The sequence below is a fragment of the Podarcis liolepis genome (genome assembly GCF_965112155.1).
Source record: "Podarcis liolepis genome assembly, chromosome: 9".
Lineage (NCBI taxonomy): Eukaryota > Metazoa > Chordata > Lepidosauria > Squamata > Lacertidae > Podarcis > Podarcis liolepis.
In genome coordinates, this window is record NC_139564.1 from 24928172 (window position 1) to 24951238 (window position 23067).

Sequence of the window (23067 nt, forward strand, 5' to 3'; positions counted from 1 at the left end):
CCCAACTAATGTGATTATTACTGTTTGTTTTGAGATTTCAGTGGTATCTTGGCTAGCATCTGCATGGTGGTCCTTTCTGGCACTGGGTGAAGATATTTTCCCCAGGCTCTTCAGCTTGTTTGCTTTTCAAGTAGTACACACCCTCCAACATTTCTCCAATGAAAATAGGAGAAATTTATCCTATTCAATAGTAGTAGTAGTAGTAATCATAATCATAATAATTTTACTATGTATACCCCACCCATCTAACTGGGTTGTTCCGGCGACTTGGGGCAGCTTCCAACATATATAAAAACATATTAAAACATTAAACACTAAAAAAACTTCCTATACTGGGCTACCTTCAGATGGCTTGGGGTCGGATAACTCCTTACTGAGAACTTCTGCTGTTTCTGAGAGCCAGTGTGGTGTAGTGGTTAAGAGCGGTAGACTCGTAATCTGGGGAACCGGGTTCGCGTCTCCGCTCCTCCACATGCAGCTGCTGGGTGACCTTGGGCTGGTCACACTTCTCTGAAGTCTCTCAGCCCCAGTCACCTCACAGAGTGTTTGTTGTGGGGGAGGAAGGGAAAGGAGAATGTTAGCCGCTTTGAGACTCCTTCGGGTAGTGATAAAGCGGGATATCAAATCCAAACTCCTCTTCTTCTTCTAGTTGGCTTTAGATTTCATGTTTATGCTTTATTTTTGAGCTTTATGAGCATAAGAGCCCTGCTGGATCAGGCCAGTGGCTCATGCTGTCCAGCATACTGATCTCACTGATCTCACAGATGAAGATAGAAAGGACCTGAAGGACCTGCAAGAAGGACCTGAGTGCAAAAGGACCCTCCTTTCTTACCATTTCTCAAATCTGTATTACTTATACCCAGAGAACGTTTTGTTAATGGGACTTATAAATATTGTTATTAAATATAAAGATATAGAATTAGCACTGTTGGTTAATCTCTTTTGATTCACATAGGTCATTCAATAGTCAACATTCAGAGTTCATGGAAATTTTGTAAATACTACCTGAATTCCCAAAAATAGCAGCATTTCAATGCATATATTTTGTATTACATCTCCCCAGAGGGTGTTATACTTGACTATGTCCTGCTCAGAGTAGACCTGGGTCTAACTCCAAGGCCATTGATTCCATCTAAGGTCTATTCTGTGTATGACTTATTGAGAAATAGTCCAGTATGACTTTAGGTTGCCACCCACCACTGTTCATTCTTAAACCAAAGTCTAAGGTTAGATGGAACATACAGAGATTGAAGTATTTGTTTATTTTGTGCATTTATACTGTATTTTACCTTGTGAACTGCCTGGAGATATTTGGATGAAGGGTGGTATATAAATGTAATTAATAAATAGTAATAGTAGTAGATCCAAGCCTAAACTGCAATGTAAGCCTGCAGGCATGGTCTGTTTCATTCTTTAAAAGCTTTTCAGTGCCTAGTGCTCTAGATACTTAACCATTATAATTGGTAGTAACAACAGTGTTCATCATCACTATAATACAGTAGTAGTAATAAAAGGGAAGTGAGGTTGCATTAACTTCTGTATGATTAGTAACAAACCACATCTTTCTTCGTAACTCCCTGATTATAATCCTCTGAGGTAAGGGTCTCCATTTTGCCTGGAAAAGTGACCTCGCATAGGACAAGTCACAAAGGGCGAGAAAAGAGCAAGCATACAATGGGTATCCTTTGTTGATATAGACCATTGGGGTGTCCCTCATGTTTATTCAGCAGATCTGGCTCCTCCAGAATATGTGCACATCCTTTCCACTCAGTCCTCCATGTGATAAGGTCTTGGGGTACCCCTATTAGTTGGCTTCTTAAAGACCTAGGAAAGGGAAGGCACACACAGCAGTACACATCAAGGTTAGGAATCCCCACCCAAAGGCTGCACATTGCACCCCCTTTGTGCTACACACATATTCATTCCCCCTATGGTAGGGAAAAGGAAGTTCTACTAGAGTCCCATGGACTGAAAGAAGATCAAACCTATCCATTCTTAAGGAAATCGGCCCTGAGTGCACATTGGAAGGACAGATCCTGAAGCTGAGGCTCCAATACTTTGGCCACCTCGTGAGAAGAGAAGACTCCCTGGAAAAGACCCTGATGTTGGGGAAGATGGAGGGCACAAGGAGAAGGGGACGACAGAGGATGAGATGGTTGGATAGTGTTCTTGAAGCTACTAACATGAGTTTGACCAAACTGTGGGAGGCAGTGGATGACAGGAGTGCCTGTGTGCTCTGGTCCATGGGGTCATGAAGAGTCAGACATGACTAAACAACAACAACAACTAAAAATAAAGGTAAAGGACCCCTGGATGGTTAAGTCCAGTTAAAGGCGACTATGGGGTGCAGCATTCATCTTGTTTTCAGGTCGAGGGAGCTGGCGTTTGTCTGCAGACAGCTTTCCAGGTTATGTGGCCAGCATGACTAAATCACTTCTGGCACAACGGAACACCGTGACAGAAACCAGAGCACACGGAAATGCCGTTTACCTTCCCGCCGCAGCAGTACCTGTTTATCTACTTGCACTGGCCTGCTTTCTAGGCTGGGACATAACAACGGGAGCTCACCCCATCACGGAGATTTGAACCGCCAACCTTCTGATCAGGAAGCCCAAGAGGCTCAGTGGTTTAGACCACGGCGTCACCCGCATGATGGAAGTTCCACTAACATTTATCAATACCCATCCTCTCCATTATCTTATGTGGTGGGGCAGGGACAGGACCCCACTCTCTTGTTTTATAATTCTCTCTCTCTCTCTCTCTCTCTCTCTCTCTCTCTCTCTCTCTGTGTGTGTGTGAGAGAGAGAGAGAGAGATTCAAAGAGCATTGACATCTAATTATAAGGAAAAGAATATTTGAAAAAATAGACAGACTAGGTAAATAATGGGCGAGGAAGATAAATGGGGGGGGGGATACTAGTTAAAGGTACTGCCATATGAATTAATACTTTGCAGGGACTATATTGAGATAGGGGCAACTCTTAAGATACATCGTAAAGGTCCGCCTAATATCCACATAATCCTCAAGCTCTGTGGTTCCCTGCAGCACATGCTGATGACAAGTAAGTTTTTCCATGACTGCAGTACACTCCATATGCTTCTCCGTCTGCTTCTCCATCTGTCACAAGTATTATAAATCAAGGCTGATCTTCATAAGCCTGGTGGAAAAGAAGCACTCGGTGCACCTGGTAGTTTCGCAAGGGCCCTTCAGGAACTCATAACTCACCAGTGCTCACCAGGGCCTTTTCAGTTGTGGCTCCCTGTTTATGGAATGGTCTCCCCAGTGAGCTCCAACTGGAGCCATCACAAACATCTGCTAAAACCTTTACTCTTTCCCCAGGCATTTGATAGACTATGATGATGTTGTTGCTACTTTATTGAGGGTCACACATGGATTTTTTAAAATTAACAATTATATGTTTTGTTATTATAAAGTATTTTATCCTCACAACAACCTTGTGTGGTAGGCCAGGCTGAGGGTGACTGATAGACTGTGAGCTTCCTAGTCAAGTGAGGACTACAACCCTGCTTTCTCTCAGGGCCTAGTCCGACACTAACCACTACATCACACTGGTTTAAAGGCAAAGTTACCTAATCTGAACTTTCTGAAACAAAATATGCACTTGCAATGCAGTTCTCCAGCCAGGTAATGTCTATAAAAATGCATATACCAGTGCAAAGTGTCCATAAAAAATGCATATATTAGTGAAAATAAATGCATTTTAGTTGGAAACATTATTTGCAAATATATGTATATGGGGGGGGGATATTGTGTAGATAGAGGTGTATCTTAGGAGAAAATTGTACTAAAATGCTGATGTATTTTCTTGAGATCTTGCCATTTGTTTTTTAAAGCAAACTAATGTATAAACCTGGATAACTGACCTCAAGAAGGAAAAAGGAGAAACTGAAAGAAACAGAAACGGACAGATCTGCCTATTCCTCCACACAACCCAGCAGCCCTTGAATCTGCTTCTGATGGACACAGTGTCCGCGCCAGACCCCAGCATTGCTGGGCACACGCCAAGTTCCCAACAGGGATCCCATGCACTGCTGCTTGTCCTCCTCGCCACTGCTGCCTGTTCACTTGCCCTTTCAAGGGTGAGTGAGCAATGAATGAGAGGAACATGGAAGAGAAGTGCAAATGTAAACACATTGCTGAAATGAGCAATGGGCTGGCTGTCCCTCCTTAAGAGAGGAATGGAGGGAAGTGAGGAGAAAGGTATGAGGACAAAAGTTTTTTGCTGCTGTTCTCCTGGTTCATGCACTGTACTAATTCTGGAGAAAGTGATGAATAGCAGGCAAAAAGCTGTTCCTCCACTTTGAGGCACCTGCTTTGGCACTAGGCAGCGCTGGAGCACAGATTCATTAGTTCTGCTGCACCATCTGGAAGCTGTAGAGAGTAGAACATAAAAGGAAATTCTGGTCAGGTACTGCTTTCTACATTTCAAATAAATCTGTACAATTTAGTGCCAGGAGAGCAAAAACCCAGAGCTTTGACTTTTCGATGCATGTGACCCTAGCCCTCTTCAGAAGGATCTGTCGCTTTTGACTCCTCTCACTTTCTCTTTTTATTCAGTTTTGATTGTCACATGTCTGCAACACATTTGCAACTGTGTCAACAGTTTAGTGTGAGGCAAAAACATTCCTCTTCTCCCAGGCCTTTGGCTAATTAATCAATCTATGGCCTTTTAAACTGCATGTGAGTATTGTTTTTGTTTGCTGTTATGCTCTGCATTTTTGTGTTTTTATATTGTAAACTGCCCCGTTATCTTCAGATGAAGGGTGGTATAGGAATTTAATAAATAATGCTAAGAAATAATAAATGTGCCCACGTTTCTATGCAATTCTGCCTAATGTGCTCATTTTTTGGGTAATGTTTTGTTGCCAATACTGGGAACAGTCATCAGGTGATTTGAGGTCAACGTACTGATGACACCCAGCTCTGTTTTACTGTTTCATTAGTGTCAGAAGGAAAGCTCTTGAATTGGTGTCTGGAGGTGTATGGGCTGGGTGTAGGCAAACAAATTGAAGATAAATCTGGATTAGATGGAGGTGCCATGGGTGGTTGCTGCACTCCCCTTGTCTGTTAATGAAGGAACACTGTGACCTATTCAATTCCAAAACTAGGCCTGAATCCAGATTGGAATGAATCCAGATTACCAATATCTGCAAGGAAAGCAGTATTTGCAGCTGGACAGTGTTATAGACCAACAGATTCAGGGTAGCAGGGGTGGTGTGTCCCATTTAGTTGGTTGAGGTGAAATGAGAAGTACTGCTCTGCTCTTCTACCATCCCTGCCAAAATGGACAGATTCTTCCATGCCTGTATTTCATGCAACACAGCTATTTTATCTGCTAACAATGGTGTTCCAACGTTCTAGTATTGCATCATGTTTTTTATATAGTGCTGGCAGTAACACCACACGTTTACCCCACCATATTCAATGGGGCTTTCTCCCAGATAAGTGTGCATGGACTGCAACCATTCTGCCTAAGTACTTTGGGTGAAACATTCCTTCGGCTTTCAAACAATACCATTTACTAAGATGTGCAGAAAGATTCACAAGGGTTTTGACAGGAACTGAGATAGAGATGGAACATTTTATATTTCCCGAGTGCTGTGAAAATTTAGAATTATGCTGTTTTGTCTTCAATTTATTGATGTAATCTGCCATTCCCATTTAAACAGAATTGTGCTTTATTTACCATGTAGGTCCACCACGTGGGGAGAAAACTACCTCCATTTAGGTGAGTGATATTCTGCCAAGCAAGTTCATTTCTATCAGAAATCATTACATATAGATTAGAAACAGAAGAAAATACTTCCTCGATATATGCTGATGCTCTCTCAAGATGCACTGATCACTGGGCCTTCTCCTTAGTGTGTTCAGGATTGCAGCCATTTAATTCAAGATGTCTCTGTTATGTTTCCTTGTGGTCATTATTTATGGACAGTCATATAACACATTATCACTACCTGACCTACCAAAGTATTTGTTCATTTCAAACCAACAGGAATCTGAATGTCAACAGCAGTTCTGGCTAGTTCTATGAATCACATTCTTCACTCCTGTGAAAACACCTCAGAGCATTCAGGCCAAATATCAAAGCTAGGATCACCCAAGTGAATAGGAGCTTGTCATGGAGATGATATGTGTGGATCCAGGAAAAGAAGATCATTGTGCTGGGTCAGTCAGTGCTATTATCAACTTAGCCCATTATGTATGCATGGTTTGGCAGAAGAATGAAAACCACACAATTTTACTTGTGGGGAACATCACAGATTTGTTTTTAAGGCCAATTTCATTGTATAAATGCACAACCATGAAGTGCTCTGTGATCCATTGGTGTGCCTAGATTCTCACTGATGATGATGATGATGATGATAACTTCATTATTTATACCTTGCCCATCTGGCTGGGTATACAGTAGTGGCCCATGGTTCTCTTTCACCAAATTTCACATGCTGAGATATCTGCAACCCTTTGGATTAGAGCTAGTCTGACTTAAACCTTTCATCATAATTCCTTTGCAACTATGAGGCTATCATATACTCTGTGTGAACAATTATTCTCTTAATAGCTATTTGGCAGGGGCAGACTTTTGTAATATGGAACCTTGAGCAAGGACAAAAATTGGCACCTTGTGTGTGGAAATTGCTTGCACCACCCTAAATTTGTCACCTCAGTAGGATGGGGTTATGGTCACAGACTTCAACCCTTCACCTGATTACTTGAACACTAAATGTGTATAGGTGGCTGAGCTTAAGTGTACTATCTCAACCTCCCATGAACTTCGGATGCATCTCCTTCCCTGAACATGAGGCGCTCAAAGAAAGGTCTGAATGTGGTAATGAGCCTCCTTGATACTGCAGGGCTTCTGGTTGCACCGAGGTTCCTAACTAGATCCAGATTGAATGCAGTTAGAAACCCCCTGTAGAAACATTGATCGGAGCAAGAAAGTCTGAGCAGATGGAAGCCATGGGATGGGGCTTGTATGCACACCATGATCCTCGGCAAATATCAGGGACTGAACTCAAGAGGGCGAGGTGGAGGAGGAGGGATGGTGGAGATCATCCCCTTTCCTTTTCCTGATGCTGCAAGGAGACAGCTTTGATTTACAGCAGGGCTTTGAGGGGTTTAAGGAAAGTCACAGCTCAGAGAGAGACAAACAGAAAAGTTGGGAAGTGTTAGAAGTGTTAGAAGAAGGGGGTGGACGGCAGCAGGGCAGCTAGATGACACGTTGTCACTGGAAAGTATTTCTGATCTCCCTTCTCCCAGAATGTGGAGTTTGTTAAGAGTACAGGAACAAAGGACTCAAAGACATTTGACCATGAGCGGCCACCGTAAGGGAAGATGCTGTTGCTAGGAAGGAGGAGCCCAGTTTGGAGCAACGCCATGTTTAGGCTGGTTGCGTTCTTTTGTCTCTTGCTATTAGGATTCAGTAAAACTCATTAAAAAAGGACTCTACCTTGTTTTCTCTGTTTTTGCTGCAGCCAGGGGAGGAATAGCTTTCCCAAAGCCTTGACAGAGCCTTGACATTAACCCTCATGCCTTCAGGCAAATGTTATTTATTTTATTTATTGTTATGTTTATATCTTGCCTTTCCTGCCAGGAACTCAAGGTGGTGTACATCATTCCCTTCTTTTTCCATTTTTTATCTTCACAACATCCTGTGAGGTAAGTTAGGCTGAGAGACTGTGACTGGCCCAAGGTCACCCAATGAGCTTCATGGGTGAGTGATTTGAACCCTGGTTTCCCAGATCCTAGTCCAGAACTCTAAGCACTACACCAAAAGGGCTTGAGATGGCTTTAATGGTGGATTAGGCAATGTCATGAGAGATAGCAGTATTTTGAAAATTCTTGTATTGGTAAAATAGGATAGCAATAATCTTCCTCCTTTGTTCAGTGTCAATATTGTCTTAACCCCGGCCAACAGTATATTTTCCTTACAGTCCCCATTAATTTTAATATCATTAATCTTATTTACATAACTAACATAATATATTGGGTTAGATCCAGAGTGTCTCTTCTGAAAGTGAAAACACGCCTTCAGTTTTTGGAAGGCACTGAGATCCAGCAGAAGTTTCTGCTTGTGGAAGCAGAAAGAGGTAAGTTTCTATGCCACCCCTCATATCTCCTCCCACATTATTACAGAGTGTCCCCCAAACCTTCCAATTGGCTTTTCAATTGGCACAGAGGGCCTCAGAGAAAAGAGGGACTGGCAAAAAAAATTGCCTCCCAACCTCAACAATGTCCCATGAGTGAAGTACGACTCATGGGAACTCTGGATACTTCTCATAAATCCTTAGGCTGTGTACACACCATGCATTTAACACACATTTCTCTCTCCCAAAGATTCATGTGAACTGTAGTTTACCCTTTATGGAGCTACAATTCCCAGCAACCTTGACATACTGCAGTTCCCAGGATTCTCTAGAAGGGGAAAATATGCTTTAAATGTGCTTTAAATGTGAGGTGTGTACACAACCATAAACCCTATGTATATTCTATGCCACTATTTCTTAAACATTTTTTATCATCTCCCCTAACTCCCATTTTCTAAAATAAAAACAGAAAGACTCCCACTGGGTGCTAGTACCTAGAAAAGAATATAAGGATCAAAGAAGGTAAAAAGAGATCCACCTCAATGACTCTGCTACAATAGACCAAGTCCTGGAAATGTTCTCTACATTTTGTTGTCCTGAATCCTATAGCAGGAACACCTTCATTGTGCTACACCATTCTTTTAGGAAACAAGTGCCGCAATCTAGCAAGGGAAATGTGCAAGCGGAAGAAAGTTTCTGTATACAGAACTGGCATGTTTTCAGCAGCACATCCAGCACTCATACACAGCACAGCATTTATCTAGAGTCCTTTGAACTAGCTGGGAATTTGATGTAGCTGGGAATTTGTGTTTCCATCTGGGGCTTACAGTTGTTCTGCATGACTAGGTGCCCATAACTGGAGCTGGATGAGGGCCAAAATGCCTAGTTTGTACAAATTTCTGTCTGGGCATAGGGTAAATGCTGCAAGTGAGAGATGTGCTAAACTCATATGAAACAAGCATTAGTGCACGATAGACCACTGATGCAGAAAAACCATCTATCTCGCCGTCCTTTCATGTCAATTTATGCAAGAACTTTTGGCTTCTATTATAAAATCCATCTATGATTGTGGACTAAGTAAAATCTGCTTATGAAAAATTTAATTTGCAGTTTAGAGCTTGATAACTTTCTGCACCTCATGACGCCACATGATTAATCACCCAATAAAAAATATTAATGGGGAGTGTAATGGTGAATGAAGAATGATAGGCAGATCCTGATCTCAGTTATAATGGTATAAACTAAAGCCAGCCACATTCCACTCTCCTTTAAGGTTTGAGGCCATTGTTAATGGTAGCAAAGTTCCTAAAATCCTGTATAAAGGGGGTGATACCTTTACTATCTCTCAGAAAGTGAAGGTATCACCCCTTTTATACAAGATCTCAGAAATAGGAATTGCCTACATAGCTAAAGTGGTCATCTAGCAATCCTGCATGATGCGAGGTTTATTAAATATATTTTGGTTTAGCCTTACTTTTATTTATATTTATAAACTACTGTGTCATCCAAAAGGTCCTTGAAGTGACTGTTTTAAAAGTACCAGAGACTGCTTAACACGCATTCAAAAGAAGCGCCAAAGCAAGTTTAATAATTTTTTCATTTTCAGATAAAAGTTGTCCCCAGAGGGCAAATGAATGGAGACCTCTCTCCCTCCCTCGCCTGGTAGTTAGAAGGACAAAAACCAGAGCAGAGTTTTGTGTGAGCTAGAAGCAAGCAAAAGATGGAGAGAGAGAACCACACTTGGTTTCTGCATGGGAGAAGTAAGACCTTCTTGGCTGGTGTGGCACATATGCTGTTGTTGAGGCAATCCTGACATATATGCAATAGTGGCTTTGATGGACAGGCCTCATAACAAGAGACAGAGCATTCCATCAGGGGCTAGATTTCAGGCCGTCTGATCAGTCACATGTTTTTTCTGCTTAGAACCATATAGGAGGGACCTTTTTTTGCCATAGCTGTACTTTTGGATTAGGATTGGCTGAGTGGTAAAGATTGCTGATTGGCCAGAGAACAACAGATTGACAGAAGTGTTTGCAGAGCTTCTGTGAGTTCAAATAGAAGTATAAAATGGGGACAGGAAAGAGTGAGTGGTTTTGAGATTTTGAGGGTATTAAAAAGAATGCTTGTAATTCCCACTGGGAGGGCTGTGGTCCAGTAGCCCTAATGGGACCACCTTTGCCAAGCAAACAGTGCTAGCTTGAATCACTAGTTTTACGCCATGTAGACACCAGCCCTTCTGAGCTTCAAAAGTACTTATTTAGTAACAAATGCAGCTGCATACATTTCCACAGCTAATGCTAGGTTCTCTATCCCCATAGTTCCAGACTGGGGAGGAAGGAAACTAACAAGACAATTACCTAAATCCATTGTTCACATTATAGAGATGCATCGCTTCAACAATTAGCACAAGCAAATTCTAACTGGAGCAGAAATGAATCACATTTTTCCATCAGCTTGCACATTTTTGCCCTAGAAACTTTGAACTCTTTGACATTTTTATGTTCTAAAGCATAGCATAGATCAGCTTGCAAATGTCATCAGATAAATTATTGAGGGGGCTGTTGTATTTGTTTGTTACCGTGGGCATAGCCAGGATTTTTGTTAGGGGGGCAGGCCTTTTGTTGGGGGGGGGTTAGAACCTCAGTTTGCTATAAATTTATATTGAATTTTATTGATTTGGGGGAGCAGCTGCTGCCCCTGCCTCCCCTTGGCTACATCCATGTTTGTTACTATGTTATATATTTTTGTGTTTTTATACTGTAAACTGTCCTGTGATCCTCAAATGAAGAACTGTATAGAAATAATAATAATAATAATAATAATAATAATAATAATAATAATAATAATGAAGAAGATGATGCTATAGACAGAGATACTGTATAGATTAGTGTAGCAACTATATGGGTAAAAATTGTAGGAGAATGGAACAGTGACCTTACTGTGAGGGTCTGCTATAGACCGCCAAGCCAGACTGAAGACTTTGGTAATATGCTCTAAAAGGCATCAAACATTCAAAATCAAACTTGGTGGATCAGGGAAATGCTGTGGATGTAGTGTATCTTGATTTCAGTAAGGGTTTTGTCAGAGTCCCCCATGATATTCTCTCATGGAAACTGGCAAAATGTGGGTTGAACGAGGTAACTGTTAGGTGGATTTGTAGCTGGTTGACTGATCGAACCCAAATAGTTCCTCACCAGCCTGGAAAAAAGAGGCAAGTGGGGTGCCACAGGGTTCTGTCCTGGGCCCGTTGTTGTTTAACATATTTATAAATGACTTGGATGAAGGAATTGAGGGGATGGTCATCAAATTTGCAGATGAAACCAAACTCTAAGATTCTATGATTCTATTAAATCTCTTGAGGTTGAAGAAGTTGCCTACTCATGCTTTAAGTTATTTCTTTTAAGCATCCTGCCATGCTCAGTTATTGCAGCCAAAGGGTAATTTCTACTCCTAGAGTCCTTTAAGTTTCATAAGGGTGATAGTTAATGATATGTCAGCCTGTGAGAGAGAAAAGTCTAAAGCTGCTATTACCAGCCTGCTGCCACCACTTGAGGAATTTTCTTCTGTTTTCTTGCTCCATACCTTGCACTGCTGGTTGTTGAGCACTGTGAAAATTGTTGATCATCCCCATAACTACAATGTGGGGAAAGAATTGGCCAAGCCACACTGAATAAGCAATGATGTATAAGAGCAACAGCTTAATAGCATTCTGCAGAAAATTGACCAAACCAAGCAGATTATATAAAACAGGACAAAATGCTGTCTTACAGTAGCTAATGCTACCCTTTAAGCTAATGCTTCCCTTTAAGACACAGACCTTATTGCAATTTAAAAATGGACTACTCCTTTCATTACATTCCAAGGATTTTCCACGTTTCCTTAAATCCTCAGTTTATAAGTGGTCTAACTGAATCTCCTCCCTCCAACTGCTCTTAGAGCAACACTGTTCAGTCACATCTCTACAATCTCCAGATCCAATTGAAACAATGTGCCTCCTTTCTTCTTTCCTAATAATTAACAAAGTGATAATAATTTATTAGTAGTAGAAATAATAATTTTCCAATAATTAACATATAATATATTTTATTCTATATCTCCATAGACTTGACACTGGGTAGACTTTACAATGATGCTTTTATAACTATAAAGAAGAGTGCACAAACAGAACTTCACACAAGCTGGCTCCGGATCCAAATATATAAGTTACTGTGATTAGCAGATAATGTCCTAAATACTTCTCCCAATAGTTCCCCAACATCTGCCAGTCTTCCATCCTGCCTAGAGAAAAGCTCCTGCATCAAAGGGAGGGACCAATTTGTGTTAAGATGTCAATCCAACATTTTTTTTAATATCACTTGGCAACCAGAGAAGGCTATTGCAGCAACCACTACAATTCGATGGGATTTTTGATTGGTTTTAAAGCTTAGATGCTCCCTCTCAGAACACTTGAGAGGTCTGTTGTAATATGTATGTGGTAATGTTTCTTAATAACCAGCAGCAACCTATTGCAATAATGTGAAATTAGAGTTTTTTTAATCCGTGGCAAATTAGGGGATCAAAATAAGGATGTCATTGGTCTTACACTACTAGGAAAACACTCCGAGCTCCCTCTGCCATATGTCTCTCTTTGGGGCAGAAGTTGTGAGCATGTCAGAAGTGCAATGAGCTCCTGGCGGAACTGGAAGTGTTAGAGAGGAAAAGTGAGTGATGGATGTGATAGCTGGATATCTTTCCCACAATGACAGCTCCCCTGATGTCAGGGAGAATGAAGGTATTGAGAAAGGATAACATCACCTCACCTTCTATTCCCTTAGAAGGTACCCATTCCTTGGCGGTTGCTAGTGTATCCTCACATGCTGAGGATACCTTTCTAGTGGGTAGTGGGATCATTGTTGTTGTTGTTTAGTCGTTTAGTCGTTTCCGACTCTTCGTGACCCCATGGACCAGAGCACACCAGGCACTCCTGTCTTCCACTGCCTGGTCAGACTCATGTTTGTAGCTTCGAGAACACTGTCCAACCATCTCGTCCTCTGTCGTCCCCTTCTCCTTGTGCCCTCCATCTTCCCCAACATCAGGGTCTCTTCCAGGGAGTCTTCTCTTCTCATGAGGTGGCCAAAGTATTGGAGCCTCAGCTTCACGATCTGTCCTTCCAGGGAGCACTCAGGGCTGATTTCCTTAAGAATGGACAGGTTTGATCTTCTTGCAGTCCATGGGACTCTCAAGAGTCTCCTCCAGCACCATAATTCAAAAGCGTCAATTCTTCGGCGATCAGCCTTCTTTATGGTCCAGCTCTCACTTCCATACATCACTACAGGGAAAACCATGGCTTTAAGTATACAGACCTTTGTTGGCAAGGTGATGTCTCTGCTTTTTAAGATGATGTCTAGGTTTGCCATCGCCTTTCTCCCAAGGAGCAGGCGTCTTTTAATTTCGTGACTGCTGTCACCATCTGCAGTGATCATGGAGCCCAAGAAAGTAAAATCTCTCACTGCCTCCATTTCTTCCCCTTCTATTTTATCTATTATTTTGTTTATTTATGTAATTTTATTTATACCCCGCCTTCCCCAGCCAAGAGCGGGCTCAATTGACAGACCAGGAGAGAGACCTTGGGGTCATAGTAGATACCGTACTTTTCTGTGTATAAGACTATGTTAATTTCTGATAAAATAATCTCTAAAATTGGGGGTCGTCCTATACATGAGTAGTGCAGAGTGGGGATGAGGGATTGGTTTCTGCTGTGAGCAGGAGATTTTCAGCGATGATTGTGCTGTTGATTGGTGGCTGTGACAAGGGCTGCTGTTGATTGGCTGGTGCTTTGGCAATTGGGCTGGTGACTGGAGGCTGCTGGTTGTGAGCGGGCAGATGATTTAAGGCCTATGCAATGCGCGTGAGAGATTGGAAGTGTTGGTCAGGTGGGTGAGCAATTTTCGTTAACCCCCCCAAGCTCAACATCTGTGGGCAATCTCCCTCCATTTTATTAATTTTGAGTCTCCCCAAATAGTCTTATACACGGGGGGCATATTATACACGTAAAAATACGGTAACTCAATGAGCATGTTGATCCAGTGTGGCAGCTGTGAAAAAGGCAAATTCCATGCTAGGGATCATTAGAAAATGAACTGAAAATAAAACTGCCAATATCATAATGCTGTACTACAAATCTATGGTACAACCATATTTGGAGTACAGTACTCCTGTTACTACCTGGGAGAAAAGCCAAGAACCAAAATGAAGGAGAAATCTAAGCAAGCATCACATAAATTGGGTGTGGACAGCAGTTGCTGAAGATTAATGAGTCAGATTTTAGCATATCTAGATTAAATATATAGATTTAGCACATCATATTTCTACTTCTAGGACTTTTATCTTCTCCCTACTTTTCTTTGATCTTTAACTCTTTTGTTTCTGTTATGTACTGAGTTGAATAGGATCCAAAATGCAGCAGTCTGATTGGTCCTAGAACAATAGGATCCAAAATGCAGCAGTCTGATTGGTCCTAGAACAATGCAGCAGTATGATTGGTCCGCAGGAGCCACCCAATCCAGCTCCAGGTGGAAGTGAATCCACAACCTGATTGGCCTGCAGGAGAATCCCGGAATTAGCCAATCACGTGGGGCCCATTGTGTAAACAATGTATATAAAGCAGACATCCTGGGGGAACTTCCATTCCTCCTCACCACTATGAGTTGAATAAAGAGCATGAAATCCACTCTCGACTCCAAGTATATTTCAGTTTCATTATATCATGCAATGCTCCAAGCAGAGTAATACCTGATGGCCCATCTAGACCAGCATCTTGTTCTCAAAGTGGCTGCTAAGATGGCTGTGGGAAACAGGGAGCAGAAAGATGAGCACAAGAGCATTCTCCCCTCCCATGGTTTCCAGCAACGGGTATTTGGAAGCATTGCTGCCTCCAGCTGTGGAGGCAGAGCATAGCCATTACGGCTAGTAGCCATTGATAGCCCGTGTGCTCTGGTTCCATCACGGTGTTCTGTTGCGCCGGAACCAGTTTAGTCATGCTGGCCACATGACCCGGAAAGCTGTCTGTGGACAAACGCCAGCTCCCTCGGCCTGAAAAGCGAGATGAGTGCCGTACCCCATAGTTGCCTTTGACTGGACTTAACCGTCCAGGGGTCATTTACCTTTACCTTTTACCTTCTCCTCCATGGGTTTGTCTAATCCTCTTTGGAAGCCATCCAAGTCAGGGGCCATCACTGCCACCTGGGGGAGGAGGAGTTTGGATTTGATATCCCACTTTATTACTACCCGAAGGAGTCTCAAAGCGGCTAACATTCTCCTTTCCTTTCCTCCCCCACAACAAACACTCTGTGAGGTGAGTGGGGCTGAGAGACTTCAGAGAAGTGTGACTAGCCCAAGGTCACCCAGCAGCTGCATGTGGAGGAGCGGAGACACAAACCTGGTTCCCCAGATTACGAGTCTATCACTCTTAACCACTACACCACACTGGCTCTCTGGGGGAGCAAGTTCCATAGTTTGACTATGTGCTGCGTGAAAAAGTACTTTCTTTTATCTTCGAATATTCAACTTCATTGGGTATTCATGAGTTCTAGTGCTATGAGAGAACCTTTCTCTGCCTAGTTGTTGGTGGGTGGGTAGTTGGTTGGTTTTAGTGGGTTGGTTGGTTGGGAAAGCAGTTGGAAAAGCAGTTGGCAGGCAGTTGGAAATAGAGAGACAGTTAGTGCAGTTGGTTCTTGTGTGAGGGGAGGTAGAAGAGATAGAGACAGGATAAAATAAGACTAAGAAGGTAAAGAATAACAACGTTTGGAATGCAGTTAAAGTTTGTTTGTGTCTGAAATAAATTACACTCTTCTTGGTTAACTTGAGAACCTGACTGAGACTAAGTGATTTACCGGGGAGGACCTGGTTGGTGGCAGTGGATTATGAACGCCACAGTTATGTTCTTTAATTTGTTTAATTAGAATAAATGAATTAGGTATGCAACGAAACCTCCACAGCTTTGCTTCCATTACTCTGCTGCATTTGAGGTGCTCACATGAGCAAATGTGAGTCCACTGCACCAGGACCAATTTGTTGCGAATGCTGTGTTGCTGTTCCTACGTTCCTGTGATCGGAAGGTCAGAGAAGGTGCTCCCGACACCCAGCCCATGCAGGCGTTAAAGACGTGGGCTGTACATGGGTGTACGGAAACAATATCCTTTTTGAGGTGAGGTTACTAGAGGGGCCATTGGCCTCATCCAGCAGGTATTCTTATGTTTCTATGTGGTCAAGGTCTATTGTATACAGCAGGAATGTCCAACCAGTAGATTGCAATCTACTAGTAGATCCCTGGCTGATCCTGGTAGATCTCAGGATCCTTATTGTGTACAGAAAGTTTTTTGGGGGGAAAGCAAAAAAAAAGCTCTATGCAATCCTCCCCTGAAAACAACTCTGGGCAATCCAGCCACCCCACGCACGCTCCTTCTCCCTCCAATGACAATTTTTTTTTATACTTTGAATAGATCGCAGTCTCTTGGGGGCTGGACATGCCTGGTATACAGTAGATGAGCTACTGAGGTGCTGAATGATTCTGCAAGGCCACCTAGTGGGAAAGATGGAGAATATTATGCACAGAACACCTGTTCAAATGGCTACACATATAAAGTGCATTATAATGTGTAGCAGGTACAGTGGTTTCGCCCCTATAATCCCTCTATGAGGCCTTCAGGACATCAGTGAGAACCAATGAGAGCTGTGGAAATTCCTGGGAGTACCTGAAAGAAAAACCAAGAATCAGAATGCACGAGAAATCTCAGCAAGCATCACATAAGTTGGGTGTGGACAGCAGTTGTTGAATGAGTCAGATTTTAGCATATCTAGATTGTAGGCATTAAAGTACTCGTATTTACACTTCTAAGACTTTTACCTTTCCCCTACTTTTCCTAAAGCTCTATTTTATTTCAATAGATTATATATACCACTTAACAACATAGCTTTTAAGCTGTATATAATGAGGTTACAAAAGAGACACGAAAGATTGGCTAATATTAAGCAGAAAGTCAGAAGAAGAAAGCAGCAATAAGTCTCACCAGGGAAAGATGTGGGTTTCTTTGGCTTTGCTCATATACAACAACCAGAATTTTAAGTGAACTTACATAATATTCAGTTGTAGAACTGTTCCATCTAGAAGTAGAAAAAGAGATGGACACAATCTATAAATACCTAAACTGTAGACCAGATAATAACCTAGATCCCCCTGCATAAGCCATCCAAAGCTGGAGAAAAATGCACATCACAGCTGAATATCAAGAGGAAAATTGTTAGCTCACAGAATCGGAGCTGAACAATTCATTATATCCATTGAGAGGGAGAAAAGCTGTTAAGTGGAAATCTCGCTTTGACAGCAAAGGTGCTAAAATTACAGCAAGAATCTAAGGGTTTCTACAGGAACGTCTTCCTTCTGAATGATGACAGCTCAGCCCTTTAATTGTGGGGGAAGTTTCTCTAGTCTACACTACTGCAGCTGAGAAGCCAGTTATTCCCTGTTATTCAAAGTGGCTCCCTCCTTAGAGTAATGAAAGCTGCCATTTGTCTAAAAGCTTATTCTGGGAGGCAAATCACACCTATCAGTTAGACTGGATATTGAGTATGAATGTGCACAAAATTCTGCCCATCCAGAACACCGCGTGAGGACTTTACTAAGGCTTTTCAATATGTGCCTTTTTATCTCTCCTTACAGTTTAGCATTGTACACCGGTCCGTATGCTGATTCAATCGCAGTGTAAAAAAGACACCAAGGCGCTGTGTTGTTCATTAACGTAAAGGTAAAGGTAAAGGGACCCCTGATCATTAGGTCCAGTCATGACTGACTATGGGGTTGCCGCGCTCATCTTGTTTTATTGGCCGAGGGAGCCAGCGTACAGCTTCCGGGTCATGTGACGAGCATGACTAAGCTGCTTCTGGCAAACCAGAGCAGTGCACGGAAATGCCGTTTACCTTCCCACCAGAGCGGTACCTATTTATCTACTTGCACTTTGACATGCTTTCGAAATGCTAGGTTGGCAGGAGCAGGGACTGAGCAATGGGAGCTCACCCCGCCGCAGGGATTTGAACTGCCAACCTTTTGATCGGCAAAGTCCTAGGCTCTGTGGTTTAACCCATAGCGCCACCCGTGTCCCTGTTCGTTAACGTACATGCCCACTAATGCTCATTGCTCATCTGTAAGAAATAAGATGGAAACTTACAAGTGTGGCAGGTTCTACTTGTGCCAACTGGAAGTCGGTTTTAGAAATTCTCTGGGTTAAAATTGGAAGGGAGGTAGACCTTCCAAGGTAAGAGGGAGGTGGAGTCACTGCCTCTCAGCCTAACCTACCTCGAAGGGTTGTTGTGGGAATTAGAGGAGAACCATGTGTGCCTCCTTGAGCTCTTGGAGAAAAAGATGGGGTGTAAATGCAATATTAAAGAGACAAATAGATTTCATTGTAGTTCCAGATGTGTCTTCTTGCATCATGTGAAAGCTCAAATATTATGTGGAACTTTAGGGGAAAGCCATGAAAATAGAATAAACTGTCATGTAAATTCAGTCTAGATGTGTCGATGCAGCAGGGCCTTCTTATATTATCATATGGAGTCTAGGGGGAAAATCTGACCAAAAGGAGCAAGTCCAAGAAGACTGGTTGGATTAGCATTTCCACATTGTTTGCCTCTTATTTGTTCTGGGTTATTTCTTTCAGAACTGAACAGACTGTATGCAGCTGCAATATTTTCCTGTATTTAATCTTCACTTGGGGGGGGGGGGAGAACACAATTATCTGTATGTTTCTGATCATCTCCACTTCTCACATCATATTGCAGCAGCTGTTAGGAAGGCAGAAGGTTGAGTCATACCCCCAAGTGAATGCACACCCGTTCCTTTTGTCAGTTTTAGTTAATGGGACTATTTCCTTCCATGCCAAAACTTCAAAGGTCCCTTGTTAACGGTGAGTCAGAAAAGGGAAATAAAAAAACAACAAAACGAAATTGGGCTTGATTTCCCCATATTTCATCTGAAGTTGTGTATCTGCTGACACTAATGGGACTGGCACAGGGAGCATCTTCTCTGATGAGACATTAGAAGCCATTTGCAAATCTGTAGGTCTGGGGTAGAGATGGATGGATTCATCAAATTCAGTTTCTCATTTTCCCAGCCTTAAAATTCAGTTCACTCCAAGTAGGCACCAGTTGGTGGTTTGTTTGTTTTTTAAGTCCTCAAGAAAATTCACTACTATTTTTGTGTACATCTTTATGTATGATTTTGCCATACACATACACATACACATACACATACACATACACATACACATACACATACACATATACATATGTGCATGCAATGAATGTTCCTTAACACAATGCATTTTTGTGTGCTATTTTCACCCATATTTGCATTTCTGTGCACATTTCCCCCAATAGATGTATCTTTGTACACATTTATGGCTGGAGAACTGCATCACAAAATGCCAAGAAGTGTGGTTTTTAAAGGATAGGGCCATTTTGGTTAGTGCCTTGTTTTGAGAAGAGTGAATTAGGTAGGTGAACGGAACCAATTTTCTCCTAGTTTGAGAAGTGCAAATTTGGGGAGTTCACTTTAAAATGTGAATGTAACAAATTCCTCCTCATGCCTAGAGGAAGCGGGGGACCTACTCAGGAATGAGGGACACTCAACTCCTGAAACCTGGAGCTGGCACTGGTAAGCAGGCCATTAGCAATATATTTTCCTGTCCTCCCTTTTATTCTCTTTTCCCTTTCAGTTTAGGGAACAAGTTCTGTAAAACCTGAAATGCAGCTCAAGGCACCGTGATCTTATATCGACACTGTGTTGCGGATCCTGTTACATTCCCCCCTCCCCCCCCTTAAAAGTGCATACAATTATTGGAAAATTAGAGGCGGGGAGTAATTATTATTTACTTATTCATTATCTTCCTAGGCCTACCTTTCAGTGGCCAGGAGGGCAGTCGTACCTCGGAAGTCAAACACTTTGTGACTTGAACGTTTTGGCTCCCAAATGCCACAAACTCGGAAGTGAGTGTTCTGGTGTGCAAATGTTCTTTGGAACCCGAATATCTGATGTGGTTTCTGCGGGTTCCCAATCAGAAGCCGTGCCTTGGTTTCCAAACGTTTTGGAAGTCGAACGGACTTCCAGTACGCAGTGGCATAGCGTGGGTTGTCAGCACCCGGGGCAAGGCAAGTAATTTGCGCCCCCTAACCCCTAACCTGCCGCCGCTGCCAGCTTCTTCTCGCTGCTGCCTGGTCTGGTCTGGTGTGGTTCTCTCCCGCGTTCAGCGCTGCGCTGGGCGGCCGCTGCACTGTCCCTCCCCCAGATAGTCCCTCGCTCTCTCTCCGCACCGCACGCCTGGCACCCCCCCCTCCACAGTGGGCGGCGACCCGGCGGCTCGGCTCGGATTCGCACAGCCAGCACTGCAGTGAGAGAGAGTGAGTGAGCCAGGTAGGGGCAGAGAGCTGAGAGTGCGAGCGCGCCCCCAGATGTTGCGCCCAGTGCGGCTGGCCCCACCTGCACCCCCACGCTACGCCACTGCCAGTACGGATTCCATTTGACTTCTGAGGTACGACTGTATTCCTATTAAAGCAACAACAAAAACAAAAACAAAATATTAATAATAAAAGCAAAGCGAGCTTTCCATTTCCTTGTGCAACTTCCTTAAATCGTGGATCAGTGAATTTTCCTACATCATGGTGGTGTAGCTGATTGTTCCTCTTACCACCCCTTTGTTCCAAGGCTGTGTTCATTGTCTTTGTTACCACTGACAACGGCGACCATTTCAAACTCTGGCTGGGATCATGGGAAGGTTCCCTATTGTCTCAACTCATTTATTCTTCCAAGCCTTCACTGGTGATTAATACAAGCTTATTCTTAATTTGTATGCTCTGAATTTACTTTAAATCATGGAATAGATGTTGGTTTTATTGTGATCTTAACATGGTGCTGCTCATTGCCACTTTCTGACTTTTAAACCAACAGCGGCTAAAAGATAGTGAAAAATAAAACAATTTGAGCAAATTGCTATAAAAAATGTTTCTAGGATTCTTTTTCCTTTTTCTTTTTTTAAAGCAAATGAGGTTTGGCCTTGCCATGACCCAAAGAAAGCGTTTAAGTGATGAGATAAAGCATTCGTTTGTTATATCCGAATTTTGATTGGGGGTGTCCTTAACAGCTAGAGGACAAATGCTCTTCTGTGTTCACGCAGATGACAATTCTTCTATTCATCTCCTTGCGCTTCCCCTCCTCCACCCTGTAACATGCCACCCTTCTCTTATCACTTGGAAACCACCAAGCCCTTGCATAATACCAAGCATGGGTGGCCCTAAGTATGAATACTTTCACAGATCAGGGAATTGTTGACTCTTCCAAGCCTTTGCCGGGTCAATGGTCTGAGAAATGGAGCTTTCAGTGTCAGTTCTATGAGGATCAAAGGCATTAAGCAGAAGAAAAAAATGTCAACAAGAGGATCTACAGGTGGCTAAAGTCCCTTCAGGTATTATTAACCTGCAAATATATGGGAGGCAGAACCCACTTCCTCCATCACTAATCATGCCATGTTTCAGCAGCAAGCCCTGAACATACTTACCAGTCTTGCTGTGATCAGGAACCGTGATTGCACTGAGTTCCTGGTCACAACAAACCAAGAAGGCTTTGGAACTGGTGAATGATTGGCTCCCTAACTCTCTCTCCCTTTTAGGATTGGCCCATAACTTCCTCTGGATTCAACCCTGTATATCTACATCAGGCTCTCCTCCAAGTTGGTCCATCCAGATGTTTTAGAATACAAATCCCATCAGATGAGGAGTTGTAGTCCAAGCCATCTGGAAGGCTTCAATATGCGGGAGGCAGGTCTGCAGTGTTTCAGAGGGATGCAACAAAAAGAAAAGAAAGATGGAAGCAGACTGATGAACTAAACAAGCTTTTGGTTCGACACAGCATGGGAATTCTTACAAAGTCATAATTTGCTAGGCAATGGATTCTTGTCAAACGGTCTCTGCACACTGTGTGAAACAGTATGCTTGTTCATTTGCGCAGCTCTTCTATTGTGTGCAGAGACTATACATTTGTTGAGTAACATGTGACCATCCCCAGCTTGTAGACAAAGTCTGATTGGTTTTTCTCTTGCCCCATGCTTTCACCAGGAAAACCTGCTCTTTAGTATTAAATTGGAGCAAATGATAATCTGGGGGAAACTTGATTGATGTTTGTTTGTTTTTTTTTATAAATTTTTATTCATTTTCCATAAATAAAGAATAAAACAAAACAAAAACATAAATAAACACAAAAATGACTTCCCCATACCACCCCTTTTCTGCATTCTTGTTCCAAGATTTTCCAGCAACCCTTTTGTATTACACTTATTTCTATTTCGTGAATTTAACTTCCAAAATATATTTAAAACAACTGTAGTTCTTTATCTCTTATAACCCTGATCCTCTAATTTTCCAAATTACAACAGTTTTTAAGGTAAACTTTAAACTTGTTCCAGTCTTCATCCACCGCCTCTTTCCCTCGGTCTCGTATTCTGCCAGTCATCTCTGCCAGTCCCATATAGTCAATCACCTTCGTCTGCCATTCTTCCAACGTGGGTAGATCTTGTGTCTTCCAATACTTTGCTAGAAGAATTCTTGCTGCTGTTGTGGCATACATAAAGAATGTCCTATCCTTCTTTGGCACCATTTGGCCCACCATACCCAGGAGAAAGGCTTCTGGCTTTTTATTAAAGGTTCTCTTCAGAACTTTTTTAATTTCATTATAGATCATTTCCCAGAAAGCCTTAATCCTCGGGCAGGTCCACCAAAGGTGGTAGAAGGTTCCCTCCGTTTCGTTACACTTCCAACATTTGTTATTGGGCAAATGATAAATCTTTGCTAACTTAGCCGGAGTCATGTACCACCTGTAGATCATTTTCATAATGTTTTCTCTTAAGGCATTACATGCCGTAAATTTAACACCAGTGGT

At 42.5% G+C, this 23067-nt stretch overlaps 1 long non-coding RNA gene across 1 annotated transcript; it reads right to left on the reverse strand.

The window, feature by feature from the left end:
- Nucleotides 1-12028: 12028 nt before the first annotated feature.
- Nucleotides 12029-20223, reverse strand: LOC310686179. The gene is made up of 3 exons (XR_014515745.1): nt 20038-20223; nt 16535-17249; nt 12029-12115 (listed from the first exon to the last, which is right to left on the reverse strand). It is a non-coding gene; the product is annotated as an uncharacterized lncRNA (long non-coding RNA).
- Nucleotides 20224-23067: the final 2844 nt, after the last annotated feature.